Source organism: Cupressus sempervirens, chromosome 3 (genome assembly GCF_028749045.1).
Source record: "Cupressus sempervirens isolate cs-2001-9-10 chromosome 3, ASM2874904v1, whole genome shotgun sequence".
Taxonomy (NCBI): Eukaryota; Viridiplantae; Streptophyta; class Pinopsida; order Cupressales; family Cupressaceae; genus Cupressus; species Cupressus sempervirens.
In genome coordinates this window covers 787,797,207-787,819,177 of record NC_143120.1, presented here as the reverse complement: position 1 = coordinate 787,819,177, position 21,971 = coordinate 787,797,207, and positions in this window count along the sequence as shown.

Genomic DNA, 21,971 nt, shown 5'->3' with positions numbered 1-21,971 from the left:
TGACATAATAGATACAATCTAGGTAATATCAAGTGAAGCCAAGAGTATGTTAATCCAATGATTGTAGACATTATTGTCATGCTCAGTATGGATTCCTAAATACCCCATAATATTAACAACAATTGCCATCAAATGGATACATGATGTCTATGTTGATGACAATCAATGATGGTTGGAGAATTCATAAAAAGGAGACTAAGGCATTAGTAAACTACAACCATTATATTACAATAATGTCATAAGAATAGTTATATCATATATAATCAAGGTGATAGAAATTAGGAAATATTACATATTCAATATGCCTCATATTTATTAATGTTCTAGATATAATGACAAAACAATACATAGTCATCTATCACGTCGCTTCTTAGGATAATGATAAAGTGGTTTAGGAAATACTATCTCTATGCCAAATAGTAAGCCCAATAATAATTAGTGAATATGTGATTATAAAGGTTGAGTACAACACAATCAATTGGCATGATTTCACCAAAGAGTCACAACTCTTAATAAGGAAGGTATATTGGATATATAAGGGATTTGAAGAGAAAAGAGAAGGGCAACGAATAAAAAAATAGGGAGATGAACAGATCAGAAACCATTGACCAACCAATCATAATTCTCATTGTAAACTGGCAGCTTCAACCCAACTGAAAAAAAAGCAAAGGAATGACAAATAGAAGAGAAAAATATGGCGAAAGGATACAAATAAAAGAAAAGGTCAAAATAAAAAAATGACCCCCAAAAAAATTCATTACAATTAGTCATTAAATAATATATGTTATTCTTATCTTATTGTAACTTGGTCTCTACTATAAAATCAATAACAAAATTAACTAGATGTAACACCAGTAACACTAGTAACTAATACTCCAATTTGGGGAAAAAATAGCTGTAACATGCTACCAATTTTCACTCTTTTGAAGTGATTCCCTATGAAAGGCCAACCTTATTAATGGTTACAATACACATTGTTAAATGTGACCTAGTTAAAGGATTTCAATCACCCTATTAGGAGTTAGTCTTGTTAGAGGACTTTAGACCATTCCATTATAATGACACTTGATTAAAGGATTTACAAATGACTATTAGGTCAACCTTAATCCAAAGGATTTATCCTAAACTGATACAATGATTAGAAAGTAACAATAAGGCTTAATCTGATAACAAATCACAACTCACTTATAGATTATAGATCTCTATTTTAGTCATTGATTATTCTTGGAATTTATACTCTTCAGCTCTGATAGCTTGTTCACCCTACAAGCATTTATACTCTTAAGCCTTCTTGCTTTGCATGCCAACTATAGTCATCTTTGTTTGACCACTGAGTGAAGAAATACCCTAGACTCCTTGTCTTCCTTAGGTTCCCACACATGACAACCTTTTCTTCTGACCAACTATCTCTATAAGTAGAGAATTTATATCTTTTGCCACTTAACCATAATCATCTATTTTAGGGTTAGGTAGAATTAGATAGGATTCAATGAATCTACCCACTTTTCCATTTGGTTCCTCTTGAAACTTCCTCTACAATCTTCCTTGTATTTGCCACAAAATGGTTACCTTGAATTGTGTACCACTAGCTCATCATAGTTATCTTATACACACTTCACATAATTCAAGAAAATAAAATAGTCGTCTTAGTTCCCTCAAATCATTGATTTAACATTGTTTGTTGTCACTTGGCAACACTAGTTCACTTGGAAAACACTAAAGTTTATTGATGCTCAGCACCAACTAAACTTTATTCATCATATACTAAAAATTACTCAGCTTGTACTATTTTTCATCTTTTCTTGGCACCTCTTGTTTTGCTCTCAGCTTCTACTAATTTCTGCTCAGTTTGCACTTGTATATGAGAAAATGTTAGTATGCTAATAGAAACCAAATTTAAATAAAGCTTCTACAAACTAAACAAAATTCATAAACTTCAAGATAGACTAAGATGAGCTCTTAATTGAGAATATGAGCCATTAATGGGCTCTCTCAATAAGAAGCTCTCTTGTTGAGTAGCTTTGTCTAAATAGATAGGATGTATGCTCAAGCTTTATGCTTCAAAAAGGGCTTCAATGGATGATTGTGGATTTTTGGTGTGGATAGATGGCTTTAGTATGGATTTGGCTCTCAAAATAGCATTATAACTTTACTTCATGGATTGTGTTATTTTGCAAAGGGGAAGGATCCAATTTATAGGCAAGAGGCTTGAGGGATTGAGGGCTAAGATGCAAGGATGGGAAAAAGCTTATGGAAGGCTCAGATTGCATGAGAGGAGAGCACATGGATTGTGCTTCCTTATAGCCAATCAAGGAGTGACACATGTCACATGGTGAGAGGATGGAGGAAAGGGCAAGGATGAGTCAACAAAGGAGGCTCAAGAGATAAAATCTTCATAAAGACCCTCATAATGACTTGTAAGAGCAATAAAAGGGCTTGTAAGAGTCATTTATGACCTAGTGGACTTCATAAAGTTTTATGGTTGAGATATTTTGAGGGTGATGAGAGCAAATTCAACTTGAACTTGATTAGAAATGTTTTAAGCTTGTTTAGGCTTGTGCAAATGATTAGAGGATGGATTAGGATGGTTTAGGATTAGCTTAAGGATAGGCAAGTGGATGGCATTTAATGAGGGTGGGTGAAGGAAGAGATATTTGTTAACTTTGGCTTGGGTTAGTAAGTTTTAACCCATGTTTAGGGAATGTGACAAGGTTAGGAGGGGATTAGGATTAGGTTTAAAGACATCTTCTAGAAGAGTCTAGATTTTGGATGAGGATAAAGACTTTCTAGAATAGTTTAGAATTTCCTAGGATGAGGATGAAGACTTTCTAGAAGAGTCTAGAACTTCTTAGGGTGAGGATAAATTAGATTTTTAGGAAATAAATAAAGTTTTATTTATTTCAAGGGTTTGGGTTGAGGAGATATTTATTAAAACTTTTTTAATAAACATGAGGATTAATATTTAATTTTAATTAAATATTTTGAGTTGGGGTTAGGGGTAGGAAATGATGAGATTAGCCTTTAATCGAAATTAAAGAAGGATTAGAAGATTTTGGAAGAGGTTATTGGTCATAAGGAAATTGGCCAATTTTTGGGCAAAAAATAAATTTTTTATTTATTTTAGGATTTTTGGTCAATTTATTAATTAAATAATTAATAAATAAGGAAATAATGTTTAAATAAGATTTAAACATTTTTGGGAGGGATTCCTTAATTAAATATTTTTAATTAAGATAAAGGGATTTAATGGCATAAAAATTAATTAATTAATTAATTAATAAATGATGATGTCATCAGGACTTTTTCAGAAAATAAAAACACTTTATTTTCTAAAGGTTTTTAGGTGTCTACAGCACTAACTGCTTAGCAAGACTTGTCAAACACTTTTATTACTTGATCTTCTTCCAATCTTAACTTGAGTAATCATTCATTTTAGACTTTAAATAGATAAATAATACACTATAGTATCAATATCTTACTTGGTCTTAGTGCTTCTTTTAGATACCGAATAACTCAACTTTTCTCTAGGTAATATTGGTATCTCCTCTTTTTAAATCATCTTCATCAATCAACTAAATGATAGCTTGCAGACCAAAAATCAGCTATCTCACTAGTAGGTAATAGGTTTGACATCATGAAAAAATAATGATTGTTCCATTACAGGTTCTTCACTTAAAAAAAATCTCATATCAACAATCTCCCTCTTTGGCATTGATGGCAAACCAATACCAACAAAAATACCAACAATAAAATAATATCTTTGAAATTTCTCCCTTTGTCAGTATATGTCCTTCCTCTGTAGAGGGTAATGTAATCTTTTTCAATCTCCTTCAATTCTCTATATCCCTCTTTGGAGTATCTCTCCCTCTTTTCTATATTCAAGTACATATCTCCACTTGTCTTCCTTAGCACTTATATCTCCCTATCTCCATGTACTTATATCTCCCTCTTTGACAACAATGCTAAAGAGTTGTCATCTTTGTATGCAGGTATAATCAATTTCAAGTTCTCCCTCTATCACCTTACATGCGATTGTAAGTCTTCTAATTCAGCTTCTTTATTACTTTAGGAAACTCCTAAAGTAATATCCACTACATCAAGTTTTAAGATACAACATTTAGCTTAGTTAATACACAACACTACTCGTGCTTCTTAAGTATATTTGGATAGGGGTATCACCCCTAGTTTACCTCTAAGATATGCATGTGAATCCTTAGGTAAATATTTTGTCAATTTATTAGCTATATGTTCTTTTTTATTCACATATTTCATCCTCACTTCTTTGTCTTGAACCAACTCTCCCAAGTAATGATACTTGATTGCAATGTGCTTAATATTTGTGTACAAAATAGGGTTCTTTGATATGTTTATAGTGTTGATCTTAGATTGGTTTTGACTAATCATTTTTTGCATACTTAATTCATTTACTTAGTTCATGTTGAAAGAGTAATACATGCCAAGCACAACATGTATATGATAGAGTATGTCGAGTCCACAATGAGTGTTGAGCCACTCATGTGCTGAGTCACTCAAGTGTTAATCAGATAGTATATGTCAAGTGACTTAGGAGCTGAGCAAGTAGTGCATACCAAGTGATATAGATGTTGAGTCACAAAATAAAAATTAGTATGTGCCAAGCATCAAGGACTTCAGATGCCAAGTAAGATAATTTTAACATTGTTGTTTGTAAAGACACAAAGTACTATGTAAATAGCTTTTGAGTTGACTTAAAGATGAATTATGGTATTTTGGAGATAAGGATGAATCTTAAGTTGGATTCCCAATGTAATTATATGTAGCCAATTAGAAAAAGGGAAGGTTTAAGTGGAAAAATGGATGAAGCACAGCTGTTGATTCATACCTAACCCTAAGTCACTTATGTCTTCTTGAGGACAAACCTGAACTATCTAGAGTGAAGAGAAAGTGTATGAAGGAGAAAAGAGAGAAGTTTTCATGCACAAATAGAGCATTCATGGTGGCTAAGGAGTTATGATCTGAGATTGCATTATAGAATCAGTTAAAGGAGAATAAAGGAAGAGAAAAGCATACAATAGAGAGACATCTAATCAAGAAAGATCAAGAAATACATCAGTTTAGAGGTGATATGTTATCAAGCAATCAAGTGCTAAACATAGGATAATTGTTGAATCGTTATAGTAGGTGAATCAATCAAATCTCTTAACAAAGTAGTCCTAACAGACTGTATTGAAACCCTCTAATAAGGTGCTTACTTAATTGTGAGTTAAAGTCCTTTAGCAAGGCACACTTCTAATAGGGTGTTGAAATCCTTTAACAGGGTGAGACCTAACTTATGTAGGAGCATCTAGAGGTATAAGGGCAATCCTATGTCACAAAAAAAAAAAAAAGTACTTAGACTTAGTTTTTGTTTCATGTGTTTTCTTTTTTGGATACCCATTTGGGTCAAATAAAGGTTCCAACTCTCACAGTTCCACTATCAGTGTTCTAGGATAGAGTATTTGAACACCTTGGGATATGTGTAAATGCCAAAAAAATAGGAGTATGTAATTGAGCCATCATTTTGGTGAACTAGGAGGTTTAAATTGGCAAGATGAATGTAATTGTAATTTAGAGCATTCTAGAAAAAGAATCAGGTCAAAAGGCCCCACGGTTTGAAAGTTATCACAGTTTTTCGAGTTTTGGAGACCTCCTAAGAATGCTTCAAAGTTAGGTTAGGGGCATTAAATGACCTTTAAAAGGGCCAAAAATGGGAGATGAGCAAAGCTGGTCCATAGGGATATAGAGCGCTTTGAGAGCTTTTCAAAAATGTAAACGGTTCATCAATCAGAGTTACAGTTCAAAAGATATGCCTCCCGAAAGTTCAGTTACCGTTTTGGATTCTTCTAGATTTGCACCAACTTCTAACGCGGCTTCTGGAGCCTTCTACTTGCTCGATGGATGCCTACTAGCACTTTCAAGAATTTATTCCTAGTCCTTAACCCTTTGGGGTCTATTTAAGGACATTTCTGGCATTGTAAAAGGTAGTTCGGAGTGGAGTTTGAGAGGAGGTACTGAAAGGAGAAATTATCTCCAGATTTATGTTATTGTAAGCCCTTAGGGCATGTTATGAAGTCTATTTTCTCTGTACTAAATGTACTAGCTTATTTTCATAGTTAATACAATTTTCCTTTTCCTGTTAAGTCCATTCTGTGCTTGGGTTGTGTCCCCATCAAGTGGTATTAGAGCTGGTTTTCCTGAGTGTGTAGACAAAGCGCCGACTGTGAGGCAGTTTGCACTAGGACTGTGTGGTTGTGGGTTTGAGTTAAGAAGATGCCTCCATGAAGAGAGTGTGGTGGAAGGGCTAGAGCTATTAATCCTAAGGAGGTTAGAGCCCTCCAAAGGTAGGTACAAGCATTGCAAGAGGAGCTTCGTAGAGGAACAAATGTTGTCGCAGGTAACGATAGTGAGGATGACAATGAAGAAGAAGAAATTGGACCAGAAGGGGAATTTGATAGGGAAGTTCTGAATCAGGCAGAGGAAAGGCTTTTTAGAGCCATTACTAAATTTTGGAAAAGACCTACAATTGGTGTGGGTGTATTTTCAGGAAATCTAAAACCAGATGAGTTGATCGACTGGATCAATGAACTGGAAGAATACTTTGAGTATGAGGATATCAGGGACCTAGATAGGGTTAAGTTTGCAAAGGCCAAATTGAAAGGCCATTCCAAAATCTAGTGGCAAGAGGTTCAATTGGAAAGAAACAAAAGAGGAAAGGAGAAGATCACAATGTGGGATCGCATGGTGGACAAATTGAAGAAGCAGTTCATTCCTGTGGACTACGAGCTTGATTTGTTTAAGAAGATGCATGGGTTAAAGAAAGTAAGAAGATCAGTCCAAGAATATATATAGCGGATTTTTATCGACTTTTGATTAGAGCAGGGCATGTAGAAGCAAATAAGGAGAAGGTTTCTCGTTATATAAATGGGTTGCAACCTAGCATCCAAGAGGAATTAAGTCTAGTAAGAATGACCAGCATTGAAGAGGCATACCAGTTTTCCCTACTAGTTGAAGAGAAGTTGAATAAGAGGTTTGAAGGGAGACAAAGAGGGTGTGGTCAAGGAGGAAGGCAAAGTGGTAGGTCATATGGAGGACAAAATGAAACCCAAAAGAAAAATGAAGATGTGGGTACTAGCAAAAACCAGAGGAATGAGGGTTTCAACCGCTCCCATGATCAAGACTTTGGAAATTAGAGAGGAAGAGGTAGAGGAAGTGGAAAAGGAAGAGGAGGCTTTTGTGGTACCTATTTCCATTGTAATGAAGCAGGTCATTGTGCCTTCGAATGCCCTCAAGGGCAAGGAAGGACAGATAGGAGAGCTGAGGGTCAAGCTAGGGTTGCTCAGGTAGATGAGGATGCACAATCATCACATTCAGAGGATGCAGAAAGAGGAGAGACCTTGGTGAATGAAAGGGTCCTACTAAGTGGTGAGATTGAACTAGGACAAATGAGGAGTTTGTTTTGTACCAGATGCAAGCGTGAGGATAAATGTTGTGACGTGATCATTGATGGTGGTAGCACTAATAACTTGGTATCAGAAGAGATGGTCTCTAAGCTGAAGCTCAAGAGGGAGAGACATCCTTAGTCCTATTGGATTGCTTGGGTGAAAGATGATCATAAGGTCCTGGTAAGTGAACAATGTCTTGTGAAATTCAAAATTGGGAGTTACCAAGATGAAGTTCTCTATGATGTTATTCCAATGGATGTTTTCCATCTATTGTTGGGTAGACCATGGCAGTTCGATAGACATGCAGTACATGATGGTCATGCAAACACATATTCTCTAACAAAGGATGGAGTTCATCAAAAACTGAAGCCCATGAAAAAGGAAGGTGAAAAGGTATGTAGCAGTGTTAGGATTTGTCTTGTTGATGGAAGGAAGTTTTTAGATGGAATGAAACATCAGCGTATGTGTTATGCTTTGATTCCTAGGAAAGATAAAGAAGGTAGTAGTGAAATACCACTTGAAGTGTCTGGTTTACTAGGTGAATTTGGAGATATTATCTCTGATAATGTTCCAGAAGGATTTCCACAAGGCAAATTAGTCATTAGATAGATCTAATTCTAGGAGCAAGTTTGCCTAACAAGGCTGCTCACAGGATGACTCCTACTAAAACAAAAGAGCTAAACAGATAGGTTCAACAGCTGTTGAGGAAGGGCTTGATTCAGGAGAGCCTGAGTCCATGTGTAGTACCCATAGTACTTGCACCAAAGAAGGATGGAGAGTGGAGGATGTGTAGAAATTCTCAAGCTATAAATAGGATAACCATCAAATACCAATTTCCTTTGCCAAGGATGGATGATCTTATGGACTGCTTGAGTGGAGCTTAGTACTTCACAAAGATAGATCTCAAGAGTGGTTATCACCAGATATGGATACAAGAAGGAGATGAGTGGAAAATAGCCTTCAAGACCAACAAGGGTCTTTATGAGTGGTTAGTCATGCCCTTTGGATTGAAAAATGCCCCAAGCACCTTCATGTGGCTTATGAATGAGGTACTTAAGAAGTTCTTGGGAAAATTTGTTATTGTCTATTTGGATGATATTTTAATTTTCAGCAAGACTTTGGAAGAACATTTATTGCATATTTGCAGTGTCCTTGAAAGGTTAAGGGAAGAGAAATTGTTAATTAATTTGAAGAAGTGTATCTTTGCAAAAAGGGAGTTAGCCTATTTGGGGTTTGTTCTATCACCTGAAGGTCTCAAAATGGATCCAGAGAAGGTAAAAGCCATCTTGGAATGGCCTACTCCAAGGTCTGCTACTGAGGTAAGATCATTTCATGGTCTGGTTAGTTTTTATAGGAAGTTTATTAAGAATTTTAGTGGCATATGTGCACCCCTAACTGACACCATAAGAGGGGATAGAAAAGAGTTCAAATGGACTGTAGCATCAACGAGAAGTTTTGAATTGTTGAAGAAGAAGGTGACAATACCACCTTTGTTGGCACTTCCAAATTTTAGAAAGGTGTTCCAGGTGGATTTTGATGCTAGTGGTAGCACTATTGGGGCTGTATTGAGCCAAGAAGGTAAGCCTATTGCATATTTTAGTGAAAAATTGAATGATGCAAAGAAGAAGTATTCTATTTATGATCAAGAGTTCTATGCAATAATTTAGGCCTTAAAGAAATGGAGGCATTATTTGTTGCCAAAGGAATTTTTTTGTATACTAATCATCAGGCATTATAGTACCTAAATAGCCAAGGTAAATTGAATCAGAGGCATATGAAGTGGGTAGAGTTCTTGTAGAGTTATACATTTGTGTTGAAGCATAGAAGTGGAAAATCTAACAGGGTTGCAGATGCACTAAGTAGGAGATAGTTGTTGCTTACAGTAATGCAGGTTGAAGTAGTTGGGTTTGATAAACTCAAGAATTTGTACCCTGAGGATCTTGATTTTGCTGAAGCATGGAAAGCTTGTAAAGAGCCTGTTGCTGTAGATAAAACCAAGTGGTTAGACTGTTTGATTCAGGATGGCATGTTGTTCAAGGGTAGTCAATTGTGCATTCCAAGAAGTTCCATGAGGGAAAATCTGATTAAGGAGAAACACAGCGAAGGGATGGTAGGACATTTTTGTCGAGATAAGACCATTTCCATTCTTAGAGAACATTATTTTTGGCCTCAGATTTCACAAGATGTGAAGAAGTTTGTACAGAGTTGCCAAGTTTGTCAAGTTGCCAAGGGATTTAGTCACAATACTGGACTATATCAGCCATTGCATGTTCCATTAAAGCCATGGGAGGACATAAGTATAGATTTTGTTCTTGGATTGCCAAGGACACAACGCAACTTTTTTTTCAGAGAGGTGGTAAGACTACATGGTCTTCCAAGGAGTATAGTTTCTGACAGAGATACTAAATTTGTGGGGTATTTTTGGAGGACATTTTGGAAGAAGTTGAGAACATACTTGAAATTCAGTTCCACACATTACCACAGACTGATGGCCAAATAGAAGTGATAAACAGAAGTCTGGGCAATTTGCTGAGATGTTTACTTGGGGATAAGCCCAAGGGATGGGATTTGATTCTACCACAAGCAAAGTTTGCTTACAATAACTCTATAAATAGGAGTGCTGGAAAATCACCATTCCAAATTGTATATCAAAGTAGCCCAAGGACTGCACTAGAATTGAGGAAGATAGAGCAAGGGGAGAGGACAAGTGTTGAAGCTGAAGAATTTGCTAAACATATCAAGTGTCTACATGAGGAGGTTTAGGCACACATTACCAAGATGAATCAAGAGTATAAAGCTAGGGCTATCAAAGGAGAAGACATAAGAAATTCCAAGTAGGGGATCTAGTCATGGTGCACTTACGAAAAGAAAGATTTCTAACCGGTACTTGCAACAAACTAAAAATGAAGAAATTTGGCCCCTGCAAAATTTTGAAGAAACATGACTCAAGAAATGCATATGAGGTGGAGCTACTAGATGGTGTTCACATTTCTCCTATTTTCAACATTGCAGGCTTAACAGAGTATCATGATGATGGTGCAGATGAGGAGCTGGTGTTAGAGCAATGTCCAATTCCTACTTCTAAGAAGGAGGAGATAGAAGATATTCTAGATCATCGTGTGGGTAGAAGTACCAGAAATAGGCAGTATGAAGAGTATTTGGTCAAGTGGAAAGGATGGTCAATCGAGGACTCAACTTGGATTTTAGCAGCTGAGGTTTCCCATTTGGGATTTCCTCTACCATTCATAAAGTGACAGGGTCACTTTTCAATCTACCCTGGGTGTCTGATGCAGGAGCATCCAGAGGTATAAGGGCAATCCTGTGTCACCAACAAAAAAATGTACTTAGACTTAATTTTTGTTTCATGTGTTTTCATATCTGGATACCCATTTGGGTCAAATAAAGGTTCCAACTCTCACAGTTCCACTATCAGTGTTCTAGGATAGAGTATTTGAACACCTTGGGATATGTGTAAATGCCAAAAAAATAGGAGTATGTAATTGAGCCATCATTTTGGTGAGAACGGAGGTGTAAATTGGCTAGATGAATGTAATTGTAATTTAGAGCATTCCAAAAAAAGAATCAGGTCAAAAGGCCCCATGGTTTGAAAGTTATCACAGTTTTTTGGGTTTTGGAGACCTCCTAAGAATGCTTCAAAGTCAGGTTAGGGGCATTAAATGACCTTGAAAAGGTCCAAAAAATGGGGGACAAGCAAAGCTGGTCCATAGGGCTATAGAGCACTTTGAGAGCTTTCCAGAAATGTAAACCGTTCATCAATCGAAGCTACGGTTCAAAAGATATGCCTCTCGGAAGTTCGGTTACCATTTTGGATTCTTCTAGATTTGCACCAACTTCTAACACGGCTTTTGGAGCCTTCTACTTGGTCAGTGGATTCCTACTAGCACTTTCTAAAATGTATTCCTAGTCCTTAACCCTCTGGGGTCTATTTAAGGACATTTCTGGCATTGTAAAAGGCAGTTCAGAGTGGAGTTTGAGAGGAGGTACTGAAAGGAGAAATTATCTCCAGATTTAAGTTATTGTAAGCCCTTAGGGCATGTTATGAAGTCTATTTTCTCTGTACTGAATGTACTAACTTATTTTCACAGTTAATACAATTTCCCTTTTCCCATTGTGTCCATTTTGTGATTGGGTTGTGTCCCCATCACTAATAGTCTTTGTAAGCCTTTAATAGGGTAGACCTTTCACATGGTAGATCATGTCTTATGATCAAACATTGTAACCTTCATTAGATACACTTCATTATTGTAGTAGTGAAGATTTCTTAGTGTCATCCCTACCCCATTTTTACCTTCTCAGTGGAGGGTTTTTGAGTAATCATATCTAGTATCATATGTGTGTGAATGTTTATATGTTTACATGATTTAGATGTATATGCTTTAGATGTTATTTTAGTTTACCTAGTGAATGTATGAGATCGATGTGTGGTGAAAGTTTCATTGGTCAAAATTTAAAATTCTAATTCACCCCCCTAAGAAGTTTACCTTTCCTAAATTGTAATTCCAACATAGCACTTGTATTATCACAATAAAGTACCACAAGTTTAGTGATTTCCTTCTTCATACCTATAGACACTTAAAATTGTCTTAAACACTATATTAATTAATTTAATATCTCCCTTGACACTATAATTATTCATTTATCAATTAATTATATTTTTTCATGTTCCCCTCCTTATTTTAAATAGGTTCACTTCCCTAATTTATTTAAATTTAATTTAAATGCATCCCCTCTAATGTGTTAAATTTATTTAATGCATAGTGCTCCATAATCTCCTTTTAAATAAATTTCAATTTATTTCATTCCCTACACTTTATTAAATTCTAATATCCTATGATTAAATTAAATCATATTTAATTTAATCTTAATCCCACCTAAGACCTAGTCTCACCCATCACTCTCATCCTTCTAAGCCTAGCCACTAGTTAATCCCACTTAATTATCCTAAACACCTTCCTAAGCACATCTTAGTCCTAAGTATTTGCTCACACATGTGTGAGCAACTCAAGATCCAAGAAAGCCTCCCTTTTATTATTTTATTCAAAGCCTCTTACAACTCTTACACACTTGTCCCCCTTTCCTTTCTCCAAGGTTTCTCACACATGTGTGAGCAAACCTTGAGCCATCACTTTCACCAAAAAGGCTTATGTTGACATTTGTATGGCCTGTTTCCTTAGCCCATGTGTCTCCCTTGTGGCACCTATGTGGATGCCACATAAATGTCGCCTCCCCAAGGTGTCTCTCAAACCTATAAATAGAGCCCTTGTCTAAAGTATTTCACATCTCCTCCATTGCATTGTTATCATGCTAGTTTGTGTTTAGAGTTTTCTAGTTGTTTTAGAGATTTTAGTACTAACCCTTTGGAAATTTTTTACTTCTTGAATTGTTTTTCATATTCATGATTTTATTGCACTCTTATATTTGCTTCTTACATCCACTTCCACCATCTATTGAGTGCTCTCAAGAATGGTTGGTTCCATAGGCATCTCTTGAAGCTTTCTTCATCATTGAGTTTAGTTTCATATTTATCATTGCATATCATTTATCAAATCATGAGATTCCATAGTTGTTTTCAAGAAGAGCACATCCACATCCCACAAACTAGAGCACACTAACAAGGTTCACATGAGTGTCCTTGTTGAGCTACTCCGAGATTGTGTGGTGAGTCTTTTCTTTTAGTTGTATTTAGTGTAGTAAAACACAAGGATAGTTAGTAGTGCTTTGTTTGATTTAAATATTGATATATGCACATGCTACTAATGTTCTTTTTATCTATGTGTGCTCCCTACAAGTTAGTTTTTCACATATACATTTTGACATGCCTGGGGGGACCCACGTCCCTCAAAATATTCATATTTTAAGCTACAAATTGTCAATTTTCTAAAAATAATATGGATTTTGATTTATGTTCACATGCAGTGTCATTTGCATAGATGAACTATAGTCTCCATTGTTTAGTGTCTCTGTAAAATGTCATCTCTGCCAAACTAGCATCTTCACCATTAGAGTGTCGTCTTTTCCATATAAATTGGCATCTCCACCAGTAGAGTGTTGTTTCTATCATATAAAGTAGTGTTTCCATCACCTTTAAGATGGCATCTCTGCCTTTGAACTAGACTCTCCACCTTTGAGATGGAATCTCCATTGTAAAATATCATTTGTGATTTCTTAGTGACTTATTATTTTGGTGTTTGTGATTTCCTAGCAACCCATTATTTTAGCATCTGTGATTTACTAACAATTCCTAGTTTTGTTATTAGTGATTTTTCTAGCAGCTACAAGTTCTATTGTCTATATGGTTTGGTGTCTCCACTCTACTAATGTCATCTGTGATTGACCAGAGTAAGTATTAGAGATTCATTGTTTCCTCTTATGTTGTCTCTATTATGTCATCTTTGAAGTTTTGTCACCTGTGTCTACATTCTTTTGTTTGTGTTTTTATTTTTGTTTAAAAAATAAAAATCGACTTTTAGTGGTTTTGTAGGATATGGCTGATTCTAAGTTGATTTATGTATATAAAAAATTACAAAAAAAAAAAAGTTATAATAAATTTTCTCATAGAAAATCCTTCATTTTGGAGATTTTCTTTTTGTGAGGCTAATCAAGTTGTTTATTGCAGCATTTGTAGATTGGAGCATTGTACAAACACCTAACAATGTTTTCCTGCAAATTTTCTTAAAGTTTTTTTGTTCTTGGAAAATTAACTTGAATGCTTAAAAACTTATCTTTGAATGTATGTTGCACTTAATTGAGTAAATCAAACAAATTCTTGAATATCTTGAAGCTAAAACAATCCAAAACTCAATCTTGAATCTCTTAAAGGAAATCTATCATTGGAATGAATGTGCTAAACTCAATCTTCAATGCCATGGATTAAAACCTAGATATTTTTCATTGGAATTAATGTTAAAATACACTTGAGTGCCCTAAATAGAATACATTTTTCATTGGAATACATGCTAGTGAACACACTCTTAAGTGCTTAAGGATCAAAGAACCATTACGATGAAACACTGAAGTTTGGTGCTTAAAACAAACACTCACTCAATCTTGAATGCTTAAAAGAATTGACTCTTTCCTTATCAAATTTCTTGCAAGGACAATGCTTGATTTACTTATGTTGGTGAACTCTCAATTTTTATTATGTTGATGACATTATCAAGTTGGAAACAATATTGTATGCTATAAACATGAGTGTATTCAACAATAGATTACAAAATCTAAAGCATCAATTGACAAACAAAAAGTGTCTTTTAAACCTAAGACCACTTAAGTATTCACTTCTCTTGTACCTTTGGGTGATCTTGAGTGCACAAGAAATAAATGTCCTTGTTTTACAATTCTTAGGTGGCCTGCTTGGGGATTTCATCACCCTTTGGGATGACCTCAACTCTAGCATTCTAGTAGAATATAAATATCGGGAGGTGAATTAAAAGACACCTCTCTTAAAAGTAAAATCTTGTCACTCTTGGCTAAGCACCAAAGAATTTTGTACCTTTGGGAAGTGAAAGTGGATATTTGGGTTACCATCTCCTCCTACCTATGTGGCATTATTTTCTTTCATCTACAGATTTGGGCCTCCTGCACCTTGCATATATTGAGGACACCCCTAGCTAAGCTTGTGTATTCTAATCAAAACCTTATAGGATTTTTGGTGTGTTAGACATGCTAAGTGTTCAAAAACCTCCCCATTTTAAGGGGATGTACCATCTAAAATTTTCTTGTATATATTTCATTGTATGCTTTTGTATGTTATGTTTCAAAAAATTCAAAAACATCATAAAAGTTCAAAATTTAAAAAATTCAGAAAATCTCAAAAAATAAAAAAAACAAGTCTTGTTTTAAGTCCTCTTAGTCAAGTTGTCCACATCAATTCCAAATCACTTCTTCTATCCATCAAATTCATCACCATCATGCATCTCTTGTCTTAATCATTCAAATCATTCCTCAAAGTCTTAATCAACTCAACCATCCTAATCATTTCCTCATCTTCTTAATCATTTAATCAAATTCCTAATCTTTATCCTAGTCATGATTCATAAACCACATCAAGATCCAATTCCCTCATCTAACGATTCATCCTCATGATTCTTAATCCAATCCCTTGTCGAATTCTTTCCTTTCTAATCAATTTCTAATTCAATCCATTTACATCTTCAATCCAAAATCAATCAATCTTTCATCATCTATTCAAATATTCTTCTACTTCAATTTTCATAAAATATTTCACTTTGGACATAGGAGCACCATCATAATCCTTGGACTTTAATCCTAGCTATCTTGAATGACCCAAATCTTATCAAGGTTATCTCAAACCTTCATCCAATATCAAATAAAATCAAACCAATATCAAGTCAAATCCAATCCAAATCAAATTAAAACAATTCCAAAACTGCACCTAGTCCTAAGTCATATTACATACATCATCAAATCTTTTATCACATTTCATCTAAGTTCATGGATAAGAATTGGCTTAACCAAATGGTTAAGGACCTTCAAAGATAATATGGAGTCACATCTCCATCACAAACCCCATATCAAATTAATCCTCAAAACTTCATATCTAATTCTAATCCATCTCATGTTCATTATTCTTCTACATTTGACAAGGGAAATCCACGTCATTATCCTTCAACCACATATGATTTCGTTCATAGCCCACATAGTTCCTCAAACAGAATTTCATTTCCAAAGAAATTGAAGAAATCAAGAATTCTATCTTGAGCATAATAAATCAAAAGCAAAAATCTAGCTTCCAAGACATATGTCCTCTTCCCCCATGTTTCAAAGACCATAATCCTCATGTCCCATCTAGGTCAAATCCTTCATGCAATTCCCTATACTTTGAGTTTAATGTCCAAAGCCATCATCCCAATCCCCTACCCAACACCCAATTACCACATAATCCTAATCCTCCAAAATCAACATCATCACCACCTTGTAATAGATTTATCTCACTAGAAACCTTTTCTAAGTACAAAACCAAAAATAAAGTGATCCAATCACCCAAAGTCATACACCCAATTCCATCTCAAGACCTTCCTCCAAAGCATTTAATTATAGATTCCTCTTCTCCTCTCGATCTGAGCATTTCTCCATCCTAATATTCCCTTATCCCTCAAGATCCATTAATCCCTCTTATTCCATCTCATGATCCCCTTCCTAATCTAGATCAAGACATCCCATGTACTGTGCACATTATTGATTCCATTATGTTTCAAGAGTTAACATCCATAGATTGTCCTCCTCATGAAGATGTTCCTTCTATAAAATCTACTAACTATCTCCTTGTCAAGATCAAATCACTCCAACTCATGGTTCCATTCCTCCACTCCATTATATGATTCTATTCCATGTCATGATTCAATCATTCCACCACTTAATCCTCTTTTAAGTCAAGATCAAAGTACCCCTTCATGTGCATCTCATGAGCCCAGTCCATTTCATGATCCTATTATCCCTCATGATTCCTCTCAAGATACCAATCCTCCACAAGACCATGCCACACCTATCCAATCCACTCATGAACCCCCTACACATGGACTCGTATCTTGTATTGAAAATGATAAGTATCCCATTGAAGAAATAATGTCTCAAGATTTTGGTACACCTTCCACTCCCTCCAAACCTAAAATTCCTCCATCCAAACCTAAATGTTCCCATCATCCCTATTCCAAGTCCATTTTGGACCCTTATATCCATAATCTATTTCATCCTTTATTTCCATCCATTTTGGGTCCTTACATACATCCATCCACCATATCCAATTCTTCCACTTCATCCCCTCATACACCCACTAAAGATCAACAAAGTCACACATCCTTGAATTTTTTCCAATGTTCACCATCCATAAGCTCTCCATCCCATTTTTCCTCATGTTGTTGTACCATGGCCAATGGAAGAAAATTGGATGCCAAAGATAAAGTGAATCAAGACAAAAATCTACAAAAATCCAAATATCAACATGTCCCCTCTAAAGACATGTCCAAGATAAAAAAAAAATGATCCAAAACAAAATTAGAAGGCCACAAAGGCTGAAATAAAAAGTTCAAAAATAATGTGGATTCCAAAGCTACTTAATGCAGCAATTATTCTCCAAGAAAAATTCAAACTGGCATCCAATTTCACTAATCCAAAGGTTTCCTTCATTCATAAATCCTCAAAGCTTCCATTTATCAATGACAATCTATTTACCTCCTTCATCCACTCATTCAAAAGTATTCCAACCTAGCATCCATCAACCATGTATCAAAACTTTGTTATTAGTCCTTGACCTTCATTTCACAATCCTCTTCATACATCTATGCGAAAATAGTAAAAATTCCTTGAAAATAACAAAGAAAGAGAAATAAATATCAAGGGATACCATCCATTTATCTAGATGCTTGAGTCCTCCCTTTATTTTCCTATCATGTATCCAATGTCATACAATTCCACATTTCCTCTTACACTTGCACTCTACACTGGGGGTAAGCTCAATCCATACTTTCATCTATCATTCATCATCCTTTTCCATCCTTGATCTTGACTATCCCTTTCATTTCATCCATTCATTCTCTTTTTTCAAATCCATCCATTATGTTATGTATTTCCATCCACTTTCACATATTTGATCTTGACATCATATCCATATCTTATATCCCTTGTCCATGTTAGATTCATTTCCTCTAGCCTCCATCCATACTCCTACATACTTCCATCCTTCTTTCATATGTCCTTGGTCTTGGTTACCCCATCCATTTCATGTCCCACATTTAATCCATACTCTTCATATCATTATCCCTATTTCATACCTTCCCTACCATATCCCTTATGCCTTCCATTTTCACTCCTATGCTCATGATCAATACTAGATGCATGATAAAACAATGTCCATACATGCTTTGGAAGAACACATGTCTTCACTTCCTCCATACAATAACCTTCACACTATCTTTCCATGTTCATTCATCATTTCCTACCATTTTTCTTATCCTTTGTATGGGGATTTTTTGGTAACTCCTTTGAAATATGGTCCTTGGCTCCCCATTTTCCTATACTGGACCCTTTGGTCCCCCATATTATTCCACCATTTAGGTATCCCGACTCTTCTCATCCATGTATCATTCCTTGGATCTCCCTTTTCAATGGTCCCAACCTAGTCATTTTCATCAATTCAATCAATTCATTTTTCCTTTAATCTAATCACATTCCCTTCTTCCAATTATTTCATACAAATCAATTTCCATCCTATATACCTTTTTTCTTCTAACACAATCTTATCAACATCATTTAGCTCATGCAATCAACTTCTTCCTTCATCCATCATCTTTTCTAAATTCTTCTATTAATCTCATGACATTGAGCTTTAACCCATAAAATAGAGCTTATCAAAATAGTGATTGCAAACAAACTTACACAAATTCACACCAAGACTAAATGGTTTGAGAATTTGTTCCTTTCACACAATTTCTAGTGAACAATCACAAACATGTCAATGCAATTTCAATCAAACAATCAATTTTTGCCTTACAGGATGCATCCTTCCTATACAGGCTTAGGAAACTTCACTATCAACATAAAGTTCATGGGAAGAATTGTGGACTGAATGACTACTTGATCATTAGGTCTATTTTTTATTTTATCTCTGTGTGTCAACAATAGTCTCCTCAAGTGTGCCTTGATATTTAATATCTTGGTATCAATTGAATGGCTTAACTTGATTAGATAGGCCAGTTTGTGATATGATTTTCTTTTTATGCTTTAGTACATCTACGTCAATTTCTAAGTTATGACTATGCACTATTCACTGGGGGCGCCAAGTTAGCACACTTTCCTCCAAGATCCCTAAAAATAATTTGGGTGTGGCTAGACCTCTCCAATGTGTATATGAAATTTGTTCCATCATGACTACGAAAACTACATCTATTTTCCTAAAGTCTCTATTGTTTTTGAGTCTAGTCCACGCAAAGGAATCTTGTTATCTATGCTACTATAGCATTTGGTGCATAACTCCTTTTGCAAAATCAAACTAGGGTGTGCTCTCCCATATGAACACAACTAAATCTCACAATATCATGTAGTTACAATGCATTTAGATTCATCATTTACATTAATCATTATCTAATTCATCTTGCTTCATTTTGGTCGTACCAACAAGCCATGCAAGGCCTTCTTTTAAGATTTTTTTCCCTTCCCTTTTGCTTCCTATGTCTATTTTTGATAAAATGGGGCAAAATATATTCCTTTTTCATTTCCTTGAGGGGGCACCCTCCTCCCTTTTCATCACTATGACATAAATCTTTCCACTCCTCTCCTTGCTATGGCAACCTATATTTTCTTTTCTTTCATGCAATGTCATCCTAACACTACATCAAAGAGGGGTAAAATGTAGACATTTAAAATTGTCCGAAAAACTATATTAATTAATTTAATATCTCCCTTGATGCTATAATTATTTATTTATTAACTCTACTTGTTTAATTAAATAGGTTCACTTCCCTAATGTATTTAAATTTAATTTAAATGCATCCCCTCTAATGTGTTAAATTTATTTAATGCATAGTGCTCCATAAATCCCCTTTTAAATAAATTTCAATTTATTTAATTCCCTAAACTTTATTGAATTCTATAATCCTATGATTAGATTAAATCCTATTTAATTTAATCTTAATCCCACCTAAAACCTAGTCTACACCCATCACTCTCATCCTTCTAAGCCTAGCAAATAGTTAATCCCATTTAATTATCCTAAACACCTTCCTAAACACATCTTAGTCCCTAAGTATTTTCTCACACATGTGTGAGCAACTCAAGATACAAGAAATCCTCCCTCTTATTATTTTATTCAAAGCCTCTTACAACTCTTACACACTTGTCCCCCTTTCCTTTCTCCAAAGTTTCTCACACGTGTGAGCAAATCTTGAGCCATTCCTTTCACCAAAAAGGCTTATGTTGACCTTTGCATGGCTTATCTCATTAGCCCATGTGTCTCCCTTGTGGCACCTATGTGGATGCCACATAGATGCCACCTTCTCAAGGCCTCTCTCAAACCTATAAATAGAGCCCTTGTCTCAAGCATTTCACATCTCCTCCATTGCATTGTTATCATGCTAGTTTATGCTTAGATTTTTCTAGTTATTTTAGCAATTTTAGTACTAACCCTTTGGTAGTTGTTTACTTCTTGCATAGTTTTGCATATTCATTATAGTATTACACCCTTATATTTGCTTCTTACATCTACTTCCACCATCCATTGAGTGCTCTCAAGAATGGTTGGTTACATAGGCATCTCTTGAAGCATTCTTCATTATTGAGTTTAGTTGCATATTTATCATTGCATATCATTTATGAAATCATCGGATTCCATAGTTGTGTTTGAGAAGAGCACATCCACATCCCTCCAACTAGAGCAAACCAACAAGGTTCACATGGGTGTCCTTGTTGAGCTACTCCGAGGTTGCATGGGGTGTCTTTGCTTTCGGTTGTATTACTGTAGTAAAACACAAGGATAGTTAGTAGTTATTTATTTGATTTAAATCTTGATATATGCACATGCTACTAACATTTTCTTGTTTACATATGCTCCCAATAGGTTAGGTTTTCATGTATACAATACCTTTGAGTAGTTGTTTGATCCATGACACATTTGTACAATTTACTATAGTAGCCACATATTCAACTTCAATAGTAGATTGAGATATGCAATTTTGTTTCTTACTAGTCTAGGTGACCTATCTCTTTCCTATGAAAAATGCTCTACCACTTGTTCTCTTTCTACCATCAATGTTTCCTACCTAATTAGTATCTATATAGGCACTTAACTCAAAAAAAATTATTTTTCTTGTAGTATACACCATAGCCTTTTGTTTCTTTCAGATATCTCATAATTATCTTAACAACCATCAAATGATTCTCCTTAGGATTTGTAGAAAATCTTGCAACAATCTCAACAACTAATGCAATGTTAGGTCTACTATGTACTACATATTACAACTTGCCAATCATAGACCTATAAAATGTCTGATTCACATTAGTAGAATTATCATTCCTTGACAGTTTGTGTCCTATCACCATAGGTGTCCTAACTAGTTTTGAATCCTCCTATCCAAAAGTTTTCACTATTCCCTCACATACTTAGCCAAAGTAATGTATATACCATATTTCATCTGATATACTTGCAAACCAATAAAGAACTCGATCTCTCCAAACATAGACATCTCAAATTCTTTCTTAATTTCATTTGCAAATGCCTTACATAATGCATCTTGAAATATGATATCATCAACAAAAATTTCAGCTAGTAAAATACCTTTATCTCCTTCTATCTTTAAGTACAAGTTGTTGTTATCATCAGTCTTCTCAAAACCAATCTTCACAAGATAATTTTGAAGCCTTTCATACCATTCTCTTGGAGCTTTTTAAAACCGTATAAAGCTTTGTGTAGTCTACATACCATGTTCTTGTTGTTTGGATCAAAAAATCCTTTAGGTTGTTCTATGTTAACTTCTTCTT